Genomic DNA, 14,253 nt, shown 5'->3' with positions numbered 1-14,253 from the left:
ACAATTCAATCCCAACCTCTATTTAAGAATGTCTCAAGTCATTCTTTATACTGTGTCTTGTGTCGGGACTTCGTTCGGATGGGGGGTGGTCATTCATGCCAAGTACCTAAAGACTACTCCACAGGACAAGAACCAAGTAGCAATTCCAATGCCTATAATTTGCTCCACACTGTTGCTTTTTGGCAGAAGAATAAATTACTGTACGCTTTTCAGACAGCCATGACTTCAGCTCTGTTAATTTTCGACTTCTCTAAGCTATTCATTCTAACTCGTATTTATTTGAGCTACTTGCCTGCCAGGAGCTATCCTAATTTAGATTGGAAGGGTATGAATTTCCCTGACAGAAACCACAAGGCGGCCATGATGACGATACCAAATTTAAAAAATGGTCTACAAGGGAGTCAATTACTGAAGTCAAGGCAATGAGGACAAATAGAAACAAGCCTTTAAAAAGCTGAGCTTGTGTCTGCGCTCCATTCTGATAGGTCAGTCTTAGTCCTCCACTGGTTCCAATTTTGGTCCGATTCCACTATCCGCTGGTGTGGTTCAAGTCCTGTAATTGTCCCACAAAGTGTAAGCCATAAAGAGTTCACCCTCACTGGCTGAAACAGAAATGTGGTCCCAGAACAGCAGTCACTCTCCCAGCCACTTAGGCCTGTCAGGGAGATCGCACAAGAGCTCTTCCAGAGCCAACTGTCCCTCTGCTCACATTGCATCCACATAGTTCAGCATCCTGCATGACATGTTCCTACTTAAATCATAGAGTTGGATTATTTGATGCATCCATCCATAGAAATCAAAACATGGTTGGAGAACAATATCAAATAAAGTCTTGATTCTGTAACCTTAAGAATATGCTCAGATGTGTGTTCAAATGTTTCTTAGAATTAAATATCCCTATTGTGAGCAGATTGTAGGCTGCATGGCCTTGGCACTGACATCTCCATATCATGAGAACTGTTTGTACTCAAAAAGCCAATCCTGCAATCATGGTTACACATTTAATGTGTGTGTCTTTATTCCAAACCACGATTGTAAAAGGCTCATCCTTACATTAACCTCAGAGTATTAACAGATGTTATTTCAAAAGGATTTGTTTCTGATTTTTAAAGAACCACTTGATATTGTGACAAACAGTGGTAAACTGGTTGCAATGACGTCATGTTCAGGTTGAACAATGGTTGCATAATATTTGTTTGTATTTTTAGGAAAACGTCTTCTTCTCAACCACAAAATCAGTTAACAACCAGAAAATCACATAATTAAAAGATGTTATATGGCAAATTTAACCCGTTGGTTAATATACACCGAACTCTGATAGCCAATTGCAGAAGTGTCTCATTTCAATTTGGAAATACACTATATATAAATGCAAAAGTTATGTAATGCATATATATTAAAAGGAGTAATAAGTAATATTTTAGCCATAACTTAATAAATGTCATTTTATTTTTTTAAGACACTGCTTAGAACAACCTGAAATGTTTTAGTACTGCTTCTAACCTTCATATAATGATCCAAAATTGTATTGCTAACATTTTTGCTATCAAGAATGGGAACCTATCATAATATACAAAGTTGTACACAAAACAACAGTTGGACCGACTAGTCACGGGAAAAGAAAAGGTAATTTGCAGTATCACGCTGCGTTCTAAAACGTCCTCTCGTGGATTTCCAATCCTTTGCTACTGCTGGTATGTAATTGAAAGTTGGCGCTACATGCAGGTGGAAATGTTGCAAAAAATGATTTTAAAATAAAGGTTTTAAAAATATGTTTGATAATTATGCATCTCGCAACCCTTTTAGCCAAAGGATTGGGAATAAAAGGTCATCTGGATTGGCCATCCCTTTATGCTCGTTTGTGTCCAGCCACCATCAAATTGCTCAGAGGTTAGATTACTGTGGCCACAAGACATCAGTAGGAATGCACAATTGGACATGGAGGGGATGGGTAATATATTTATCTCTGGCAGCCCAGGGGTCGACCACAGCAACCATGACCTAAAAGCCTCAGATGTGACTTTATGCATCGACCACAATCCACACACAACACCATACATTTAGAAATGCATGAAGGGTGGATAAAAACTTCCAAGGAAGAATTCCCTGACCCAAAACATAGGGATACAAACAATTGTATTATTGGAGCTACCTCCCAAAACCACATCCTTTGTGGGAATTTGTATCATCCAAGGACACAGAGTCTGAACGGTTATTTCTGCAACATGGTCTGATACAATATGAAGGCTCACAAGCGAGAATGGGCAATACAAGTCAACTCTCTAACATAGATTCCTGGAAATAATCAAAGCCCCTATTGAACTAAATCCAAATTGCGGGAATCAACAATCAGAGTCAAAATCCCCAAAAAAATTCAGCAGGAACAAATTGTTTAAATCTAAATGCAGCTTTGAAAATTGAAATGTACACTGTTGAAATGTAATAGTTCAAAACTAAATATTTTTAAATAATAGCCCATTTTTATTTATTTATAAAAGCTGAAAGCTATTTATAAAACAAAACCATCCATTTTAATCACCTGTTATGCAGATGAGGCATACTGCAGTTTTTATACTGTGGGTAGATAGACAATTTATGATTCTATGACATCTGATTGCGTGAAAGCTGCACTCCCTAGCGCACATATATGAACTTAATCTGATACCTGCATTTGATGTATATGTACCTCCTTATCTTGTACCTCAGAAGTGTATTACGTGGAAAACCTACCATTGATGTAGAGATGTACAGGGCCTTCAGAAAGTATTCACACCCCTTCACTTATTCCATATTGTTGTTACAGCCTGAATTCAAATGGATTAAATGTATACTTTTTCTCCCCCATCGACACACAATACCCCATAATGACAAAGTGAAAGAATGTTTTTATATATTTTTTTGCAAATCTATTGAAAATGAAATACAGAAATATCTCATTTGCATAAGTAAATCACACCCATGAGTCAATACATGTTAGAATCACATTTGGCAGTGATTACAGCTGTGAGTCTTTCTGGGTAAGTCTCTAAGAGCTGTACACATCGGGATTGTACAATATTTGCACATTATTATTTTAAATAATTCTTCAAGCTCTGTCAAGTTGTTGTAGACAGCCATTTTAAAGTATTGCCATAGATTTTCAAACCAATTTATGTCAAAACTGTAACTAAGCCACTCAGGAACATTCAATGTCGTCTTGCTAAGCAAATCCAGTCTAGATTTGTCATTTTTTGTAGGTTACTGTCCTGCTGAAAAGGTGAATGTCTCCTAGTGTCTATTGGAAAGCAGACAAGGTTTTCCTCTACGATTTTGCCTGTGCTTAGCTCTATTCCATTTCTTTTCACGCAAAAAAAACCTCCCTTCGGCTTGCCAATGACAAGCATAAATAAAGGTTAAAAAAATACCCATAACATGATGCAGCCACCACCATGCTAGAAAATATTAAGAGTGGTACTCAGAGTGTTGTGTTTTCCCCAAACATAACGCTTTGTATTCAGGCCTCAAAGTCAATTTCTTTGCCACATTGTTTTCAGTTTTACTTTAGTGCCTTGTTTCAAAACAGGATGCATGTTTTGGAATTTTTTTATTATGTACAGGCTTCCTTTTCAATCTGTCATTTATTTAGGTTAGTATTGTGGAGTAACTACAATGTTGATCCATCCATTTTATCACAGCCATTCAACTCTAACCTGTCTCATGGCAAAATCCATGAGTGGTTTCCTTCCTCTTTGGCAACTGAGTTAGGAAGGTGGCCTGTACCTTTGTAGTGACTGGGTGTATTGATACCGAATCCAAAGTGTAATTAATAACTTCACCATGCTTAAAGGGATATTTAATGTATTTTTATTTTTACCCATTGGCGAACATTGGAAAACCTCCCTGGTCTTTATGGTTGAATCTGTGTTTGAAATTCACTGCTTGACTGAGGGACCTTTAGGTTAATCGTATGTGTGCGGTACAGAGATGAAGTAGTCAATCTAAAATAATGTTAAATATTATTATTGAACAGAGATTGAGTCCATGCAACTTATTATGCGACTTGTTAAAAAGCAAATGTTTACAGCTGAACTTATTTAGGCTTGCCATAACAAAGGGGTTGAATACTTGACTCAAGACATTTCAGAGTTTCATTTTTAATTCATTTGTAATCATTTTACATTATGGGGTGTTGTATGTAGGCCAATGAGAAAATATCAATTTAATCTGTTTTTAATCCATTCCAGTCTGTAACACAACAAAATGTAGAAAAGGTTAAGAGGTGTGAATACTTTGAATGCATTGTATGACTTAACAGTCCCTGGCCAAGTGATGTATGGCACAGAACAAGGACATCAGATCTGCTGTGAGAAAGGGGTGAATTAGGGTTAGTTCCCTAAGAACCCCTTAAATTTGTGTATTTTGGTTCAATCCAACTGCAATCTGCAGAAAACAGCCTCGCAAATATTTGTTGAGCTTTACTTTTCCCTCGACCTGCCACGATAAGACAATAGAAAAGGTTACACTGGAATGTTTCAGGCGTTGGTGGGAGGAAAATAGAGATATTTTTCACAAAGATGATACGATGTGCTCTCATACTGTTCCAGGAGGACATTTATTTGTAAAGGCTTCAGTAAATCTCAAATGTCCTCTTTGCCTAGTAGTGCAAGTGACACCGCTCGCATTCGAAGGATGGGGATCCTTAACTTCAGTGGGGCCTCCAGGGTACAGCAACCATAGCCATCAAAATGTGTAAAGACTACTACAAAACAAATATCTACCGATACCCTGCAGCAATGTCAAGACAGTTGAATAATTAGTTCACTGATTGCCTGTCAGTTAAGCCTACATTAAATCGATCCATCTTGTGAAATTTTAAAAAGCACCAAGTTCTATTTAAACAAGGCCTGCTTCTTAGACCGATTACTCTGCATGCCTTATCAATGTACCCGAGTGGAGCTTAATTGTCACATGGGTCCCATGTTACGATGTGAGAGAAACGAGAGCACGACATAAACCATTCTCTTAAAGCAACAGTGTCATCCCTCAGATGAATACGCAGCCAAGGAGCCTAACATGATCCAGCTTTGAACTCATCCTGTCTGAGAGATCACGGCAACATGCTGTCAGGAGAGACACAAGTGCCGGGCCGACATGTAAACGCGGACGTTCTTCACACTCCATTGATTTAAATGGAATTACGTTCTTGGCGCCGGAATGGTCTGGTCTCCGCTCTCAACAGGAGACAGAATCTCTATTGATAGTCACTGAATCAGGTCTAGTGTATGCTGAGTGTTTTCAGATCTCAGGCATTGTGGCGACTGGGTCTAATGGACAGTCATCCAAACAGCAAAACCAAAGTTTTGCTCAGAAACTATAGGACCAGAAAGATTGTGGACACTAACAATACGGTGGAACAAAGGTTGTGCATGGCCAAATCTTACTGTGTAGCTGCTTAAGAGCAGCTTAATGTTGCTTAATGTTGCTGCTGGCTGTGGGGAGAAACATACCATGTATTTTGTATAAAAATATTCACAAAATATTATGAATTTATTTACTACAAAATATTTGTTTCTTCAAGAAATACATCATAGCACATTTCCTAACTGAATAGTTATCAAACTAAAAGTTAAAAGCACCAACACATTTTTATTTTTTTTGTATTGTAATTACAGAAAATGTCCATAACATTATTTCATTAACAGTGGAATGACAGGGTTTCACAGTATTACTTATCCGCCAGTGTTGTGATTAAGCTGTAATATTTGCCTATTAATTTCTCCCACCAGAGCAACATCGGTTGTAAAACTGAGAAAGCGTTCTGACTTTGTGGCTGTGTTATCTAGTGGAAATGGCTAATTTCCTGGTTGTTAAAAATCTGCAGTTTGCTCAATTTCAGGTTGTGAGAAAACAAGCACTGAATAGTGTAGGTACCATCAAAATCGCTATGTGTAGCACCTTTGAGGACATCCGACACAGTTCAGAAAATAGAAAGTGTTAGGTCAGACTGAAGAGGGGAAGGGGATGGCTGCCGTTTTATGCGCTTTTAACCAACAGTGCTATTTTGTTTGTTTTTTCACATTGTTTCTAACTTATTTTGTACATTATGTTGCTACTACGGTCTCTTATGACCGAAAATATCTTCTGGACATCAGAACAGCAATTACTCACCTTGAATTGGATGAAGAATTATCCTTTAATGAGTCGATGAGAGGGATTTACAACAGACACCCGAACGGCCCTCATCGCTGTCATTCGCAGGAGAAAGAGATGAAGGTATCGCGGAAGGAGATTGGGGTGCCTTGTGATGATCTGGCGATGAGTAGCTAATCTGCCTTTGCCATCAGTACTATTGGCCAACGTACAATCGCTGAATAATAAAGTGGACGAAATACAAGCACATAGAGCCTAGCAACAGGACATTAAAAACGGTAATATCTTATGTTTCACAGTCGTGGCTGAACGACGACATGAATAACATACAGCTGGCGAGTTATACACTATCGGCAGGATAAAACAGCTGATGCACGATATCTAAGGAAGTCTCAAGGTTTTGCTTGCCTGAGGTAGAGTATCTCATGATAAGCTGTAGACCACACTATCTACCTAGAGAGTTATCATCTATATTCTTCATAGCGATCTATTTACCACCACAAACTGATGCTGGCACTAAGACCGCACTCAATGAGCTGTATATGACCAAAAGCAAACAGGAAAACGCTCATCCAGAGGCGGCGCTCCTAGTGGCCAGGGACTTGAATGCAGGGAAAATTAAATCAGTTTTACCTAACTTCTACCAGCATGTTAAATGTACAACCAGAGGGAAAATAATTCTAAACCACCTTTACTCCACACACAGAGACGCATACAAAGCTCTCCCTCGCCATTAATTTGGCAAATCTGACCATAATTCTATCCTCCTGATTCCTGCTTACAAGCAGGAAGCACCTGTGACTCGGTCAATAAAAAAAGTGGTCAGATGAAGCAGATGCTAAGCTCCAGGACTATTTTGCTAGCACAGACTGGAATATGTTCCGGGATTCTTCCAATGGCATTAAGGAGTACACCACATCAGTCATTGGCATCATCAATAAGTGCATCGATGACGTCTTCCCCACAGTGACAGTACGTACATACCTCAACCAGAAGCCATGGATTACAGGCAACATCTGCACTGAGATAAAGGGTAGACCTGCCGCTTTCAAGGAGCAGGACTCTAACCCGGAAGCTTACAAGAAATCCTGCTATGCCCTGCGACGAACCATCAAACAGGCAAAGCGTCAATACAGGGCTAAGAATCATACTACACCGGCTCCGACGCTAGTCGGATGTGGCAGGGCTTGCAAACTATTACAGACTACAAAGGGAAGCACAGCCACGAGCTGCCCAGTAACACGAGCCTACCAGACGAGCTAAATCACTTCTATGCTCGCTTCGAGACAAGCAACACTGAGGCATGCATGAGAGCATCAGCTGTTCCGGATGACTGTGTGATCACGCTCTCCGTAGCCGACGTGAGTAAGATCTTTAAACAGGTCAACATACACAAGGCTGTGGGGCCAGACGGATTACCAGGACGTGTGCTCCGGGCATGTGCTGACCAACTGGCGGGTGTCTTCACTGAAATTTTCAACATGTCCCTGGTTGAGTCTGTAATACCAACATGCTTCAAGCAGACCACCATAGTCCCTGTGCCCAAGAACACAAAGGCAACCTGCCTAAATGACTACAGACCTGTAGCACTCACGTCCTTAGCCATAAAGTGCTTTAAAAGGGTGGTAATGGCTCACATCAACACCATTATCCCAGAAACCCTAGACCCACTCCAATTTGCATACCGCCCAAACAGATCCACAGATGATGCAATCTTTATTGCACTCCACACTGCCCTTTCCCGCCTGGACAAAAGGAACGCCTGTGTGAGAATGCTGTTCATTGACTACAGCTCAGTGTTCAACACCATAGTACCCTCAAAGCTCATCACCAAGCTAAGGATCCTGGGACTAAACACCTCCCTCTGCAACTGGATCCTGGACTTCCTGACGGGCCGCCCCCAGGTGGTGAGGGTAGGCAGCAACACATCTGCCACGCTGATCCTCAACACTGGAGCTCCCCAGGGGTGCTTGCTCAGTCCCCTCCTGTACTCCCTATTCACCCACGACTGCATGGCCAGGCACGACTCCAACACCATCATTAAGTTTGCTGACGACACAACAGTGGTAGGCCTGATCACCGACAACGTCGAGACAGCCTATAGGGAGGAGGTCAGAGACCTGGTCGGGTGGCGCCAGAATAACAACCTATCCCTCAACATAACCAAGACCAAGGAGATGATTGTGGTCAACAGGAAAAGGAGCACCGAGCACGTCCCCATTCTCATCGACGGGGCTGTATTGGAGCAGGTTGAGAGCTTCAAATTCCTTGGTGTCCACATCAACAACAAACTAGATTGGTCCAAACACACCAAGACAGTCGTGAAGAGGGCATGACAAAGACTTTCCCCCTCAGGAAACTAAAATGATTTGGCATGGGTCCTGAGATCCTTTAAAGGTTCAACAGCTGCAACATCGAGAGCATCCTGACCGGTTGCATCACTGCCTGGTACGGCAATTGCTCGGCCTCCGACCGCAAGGCACTTCAGAGGGTAGGGGGGATGGCCCAGTACATCACTGGAGCAAAGTTGCCTGCCATCCAGGACCTCTACACCAGGCGGTGGCAGAGGAAGGCCCTAAAAATTGTCAAAGACCCCAGCCACCCCAGTCATAGACTGTTCTCTCTACTACCGCATGGCAAGCGGTACCGGAGTGCCAAGTCTAGGACAAAAAGGCTACTCAACAGTTTTTACACCCAAGTCATAAGACTCCTGAAGAGGTAACCAAATGGTTACCCGGACTATTTGCATTGTGTGACCCCCCCCCCCAACCCCTCTTTTACGCTGCTGCTACTCTCTGTTTATCTTATATGCATTGTCACTTTAACTATACATTCATGTACATACTACATAAATTGGCTAACCGGGCTATCTGCATTGTGTCCCACCACCCGCCAACCCCTTTTTAAGCTTCTGCTACTCTCTGTTCATAATATATGCATGGTCACTTTAACGATACCTACATGTACATACTACCTCAATAAGCCTGACTAACAGGTGTCTGTATATAGCCTTGATACTCATTGTTCAAATGTTTTTTTACTGTTGTTTTATTTCTTTACTTACCTACACACACACACACACACACACACACACACACACACATACTTTTTTTTGCACCATTGGTTAGAGCCTGTAAGTAAGCATTTCACAGTAAGGTTTACACCTATTGTATTCGGCGCGCGTGACTTTGATTTGATTTGAATTTCATTTAACAAGGGAAATTGTGTCACTTCTCTTGCATTCTGTGCAACAGAGTCAGGGTATATGCAGCAGTTTGGGCCACCTGGCTCGTTTCCAACTGTGAAGACTATTTCTTCCTAACAAAGACAGCCAACTTCGCCAACCGGGGGATGATTGAACAAAAGCGTGTGCAAATCGTTGCACAAATGTACCTAACCATAAACATCAATGCCTTTCTTAAAATCAATATGCAGAAGTATATATTTTTAAACCTGCATATTTAGTTAAAATAAATTCATGTTAGCGGGCAATATTAAACTAGGGAAATTGTGTCACTTCTCTTGCGTTAATTGTACGCAGAGTCAGGGTATATGCAACAGTTTGGGCCGCCTGGCTCGTTGCTAACTAATTTGCCAGAATTATACGTAATTATGACATAACATTGAAGGTTGTGCAATGTAACAGAAATATTTAGACTTATGGATGCCACCCGTTAGATAAAATACGGAAAGGTTCCGTATTTCACTGAAAGAATAAACGTTTTATTTGATAGTTTCTGGATTTGAACATATTAATGACCTAAGGCTCGTATTTCTGTGTGTTATTATGTTATAATTAACTCTATAATTTGATATTCCATAGAGCAGTCTGACTGAGCGGTGGTAGGCAGCAGCAGGCTCGTAAGCATTCATTCAAATACATTCTATTTTTTTATAATTATTTTTTTTTAAATAAATTGTCCGATTAATCGGTATCGGCTTTTTTTGGGTCCTCCAATAAATCGGTATCGGCGTTAAAAAAAATCATAAATCGTTCGACCTCTACTACAGAGAGTAGTGTGTACAGCCCAGTACATCACTGGGGCCAAGCTTCCTGACATCCAGGGGCTCTATACCAGGCGGTGTCAGAGGAAGGCCCTAAAAATTGTCAAAGATTCACCCTAGTCATAGACTGTTCTCTCTGCTACCGCACGGCAAGCCGTACCAGAGTGCCAAGTCTAGGTCCAAGAGGCTTCTATGCCCACGCACATTGACTCTGTACTAGTACCCCTTGTATCTAGCCTCGCTATTGATATTTTACTGCTGCTCTTTAATTATGTTACTTTCATTTAAAATATTTTTTTTGTATTCGACGCATGTGACAAATTGATTTGATCTCTTAAACATCCAATGAAATAAAACAGCATATGGTCAGACAGCAAAAAAAGATTTGCTTGCACAGTCATTCAGAGATTATTTATGTATGTTCCCAAGTATCGCTTTCTTCTTTGGTCTTGTGGCTCAAATTATATGCTTAGCGGGAATGGATTCATTCCACCAAGAGCAAAGGAGGGGTATGTTTCATAATCAACAACTCATGGTGTGATTGTAGTATTGTAAAAACCCTTAAGACTTTCTGTTCTCCTGACCTGGAACACATCACGATCAAATGCTGACCACATTATCTCACGAGAGAATCACGGCTGTCTACACACTTTTCCCACATTGTTACATTACAGCCTTATTCTAAAATAGATTTTTTTTTTAATTCATCATTCTACAAATGATACCCCATAATTTAATAAGCAAAAACAGGTCAATAAATTAGTGCAAATTTATTACAAATAAAAAACAAATACTTACATGAGTACTGAGACCCTTTTATATGAGACTTGAAATTGAGCTCAGTCGCATTTTGTTTCCATTGATCATCCTTGAGATGTTTCTACAACTTGATTGGAGTCCACCTATGGTAAATTGAAATTGATTGGACGTGATTTGGAAAGGCACACACCTGTCTATATAAGGTCCCACAGTTGACAGTGCATGTCAGAGCAAAAGAGCCATGAGGGCGAAGGAATTGTCGGCAGATCAACTAGACAGGATTGTGTAAATGCACAGATTTGGAGAAGGGTACCAAAACTTTCTGCAACATTGAAGGTGCCCAAGAACACAGTGGTCTCCATCCCCCGGCCAAACTGAGCAATCAGGGGAGAAGGGCCTTGGTCAAGGAGGTGACCAAGGAGGTGACCAAGAACCAGGTCACTCTGACAGCACTCCAGAGTTCCTCTGAGGAGATGGGAGAACCTTCCAGAAGGACAACCGTCTGCAGCACTCCACCAAATCAGGCCTTTATGGCAGAGTAGCCAGAGAAGCAACTCCTCTGCAAAAAGGCACATGACAGCCGCTTGGAGATTGCCAAAAGACACCTAAAAGGACACGGACCATGAGAAACAAGATTCTCTTGTCTGATGAAACCAATATTGAACACTTTGACCTGACTGCCAAGCGTCACGCCTGGAGGAAACTCGGCACCATACCTACAGTTAAGTGTGGTGGTGGCAGCATCATGCTATGGGGATGTTTTACAGCGGTATGAACTGGGAGACTAGTCAGGATTGAGGGAAGATGAACGGAGCAAAGTACAGCGAGATCCCTGATGAAAATCTGCTCCATAGCACTCAGGACCACAGACTGGGGTGAAGGTTCACCTTCCAACAGGACAACGACCCTAATCACTCAGCGAAGATAACACAGAGTGGCTTTGGGACAAGTCTCTGAATGTCCTTGAGTGGCACAGCCAGAGCACGGACTTGAACCCAATCGAACATCTCTGGAGAGACCTGAAAATTAGCTGTGCAGTGACGCTCCCCATCCAACCTGACAGAGCTTGAGAATGTCTGTAGAGAAGAATGGGAGAAACTCCCCAAATACAGGTGTGCCAAGCTTGTAGCGTCATACCCAAGAAGACTAGAGGCTGTAATTGCTGTCAAAGGTGCTTTAACAAAGTACTGAGTAAAGGGCTTGAATACTTATGTAAACTGTGATTATTCCGTTTTCAATACATTCACAAAAATGTCTAAAAACCTGTTTTGGCGATGTCATTATGGGGTATTGTGTGTAGATTGAAGAGGAAAAATAACTATTTAATCCATTTTATAATAAGGCTGTAACATAACAAAATGTGGAAAAAGTCAAGAGGTCTGAATACTTTCCGAAGGCACTTGTATGTATTGGATAACGGCACAATCATTTGGGCTTTTTTTGGGCATGAGCTAATTAAATATCTTTAATGTAGTGTGAAAATGTTTTATTTAATGTATGGCTCACCATGCTCAGGTAGCATCAGGCTTGAACTTTCGATCAAAGCTCGAAACTAATTCAGACATAGGCCTATTTATATGCATTATAATGCTTTTGAATGACACTTCTGGTTTTGGGGAGAAATACCGGGTTACCTGGGAGAAAAGTGATTTCTTCTACGGATGGAACATTTGTAAAATACAGGGAAAATATTCAACCCTGCTCCCTGCACACCCACGACTGCGTGGCCATGCACGACTCAAACACCATCATTAAGTTTGCAGACATGAAGGTAGTCGGCCTGATCGCCGACAATGTCGGGACAGCCAACAGGAAGGGCCCTGGCAGAGTGGTGCCAAGATAAATGCTTCTCTGTGGTGAAGAAGGTGCAACAGAAGCTGAAGAAATTCAGTATGGGCCCTCGGATCCTCAAGAAGTTCTACAGATGCACAATCGAGATCATCTCGACCGACTGCATCACTTCCTGGTACGGCAACTGCACCCCCCTCAACTGGAAGGCTCTACAGAGGGTGGTGCGGACGGCCTAATACATCACTGGGGGTGAGCTGTCTGGCTTCCAGTACATCTACACCAGGCGAGGAAGGCCCAAAAGATCGACAAGGACTCCAGTCTTCCCGAACCACGGACTGTATCGGTGCATTGGGTCTCGGACCAACAGGCTTCAAGACAACTTCTACCACCAGGCAATCAGACTGCTGAACAGCTAATCCTAGCTGCACCTTAGAGACTATCTGTACTATCTGTCAAAGAAAAAATAAAAATGAGATAAGTATTCAACACCGAGTCAATAGATGTTAGAATCACCTTTGGGTATGTCTAAGAGCTTTCCACACCTGGATTGTGCAACATTTTCCCATTATTCTTTTTTAAATTCTTCAAGCGCCGCCCAATTGGTTATTGATCATTGCTAAACAACCATTTTTCCGGTCTTGACATAGATTTTCAAACAGATTTAAGTTTAATTACTTTGCCAAATTGATTGCAGTATTGCTTTAGTGCCTTGTTGGATGTTTAGAATTGATTTTATTCTGTACAGGCTTCCTTGTTTTCACTCTGTCAATCAGGTTAGTATTGTGGAGAAACTACAGTGTTGTTGATCCATACTCAGTTTTCTCCTATCACAGACATTACACTCTGCAACTGTTTTAAAGTCACCATTGGCCTCATGGTGAAATCCCTGAGTGGTTTCCTTCCTCTCCGGCAACTGAGTTAGGAAATACGCCTCAATATTTGTAGTACCAATAGCTTCCCTTATTTGCGAGGAATTGGAAAACCTCCCTGGTCTTTGCGGTTCAATCGGTGTTTGAAATTCACTGCTCAACTGTGAATATTAAAGATTATTGTATATGTGTGAGGTACAGAGATGAGGTAGTATTTCAAAAATCATGTTAAAAACACTTATTGCACACAGAGTAAGTCCATGCAGAATTTTTTTTAAATTTAAACAATTTTAAATTCAGGCTGTAACACAAAATGTGGAAAATGTCAAGGGGTGTGAATATTTTCTGAAGGCACTGTAAATACAGTTAATTATTTCCATGCATACTACCTCTACTGTTGTGTTGTTCCTTAAAAGCGCTGGTTGTCACGATTCAAATGTGCTATTTTAAGGGATCATGCCTGCGAAACTCACAGCTGTGCTTGCAATAGTGCATATGAAATGGGAGAGTGTAGCAGACAATAGTAATTTCATTTTGCTGGGATGTTCTCAGGCAGATTTATAGCTCTCAAAAAGAAAACACACAAAATAATTTTGTAGAATTGAAACAAATATCCCTTTCACAGAAGCCCTGAAATCAAAAGCCAAAAAATAAATACAAATACACTCTTGGAATTCTCATTTGAATAACTTAGTATCTT

The 14,253-nt window shown here is 41.1% G+C and overlaps 1 protein-coding gene across 2 annotated transcripts in view; it reads right to left on the bottom strand.

The window, feature by feature from the left end:
* sugct (succinyl-CoA:glutarate-CoA transferase) overlaps window positions 1-14,253 on the bottom strand; it is a 179,258-nt gene that overhangs the window by 143,398 nt on the left and 21,607 nt on the right. The window lies entirely within an intron of this gene.

This window comes from Oncorhynchus tshawytscha, linkage group LG29 (assembly GCF_018296145.1).
Source record: "Oncorhynchus tshawytscha isolate Ot180627B linkage group LG29, Otsh_v2.0, whole genome shotgun sequence".
Classification (NCBI taxonomy): Eukaryota; Metazoa; Chordata; class Actinopteri; order Salmoniformes; family Salmonidae; genus Oncorhynchus; species Oncorhynchus tshawytscha.
The sequence above is the reverse complement of the archived record's forward strand: the minus strand, read 5'-3'. Positions and strand labels throughout refer to the sequence as shown.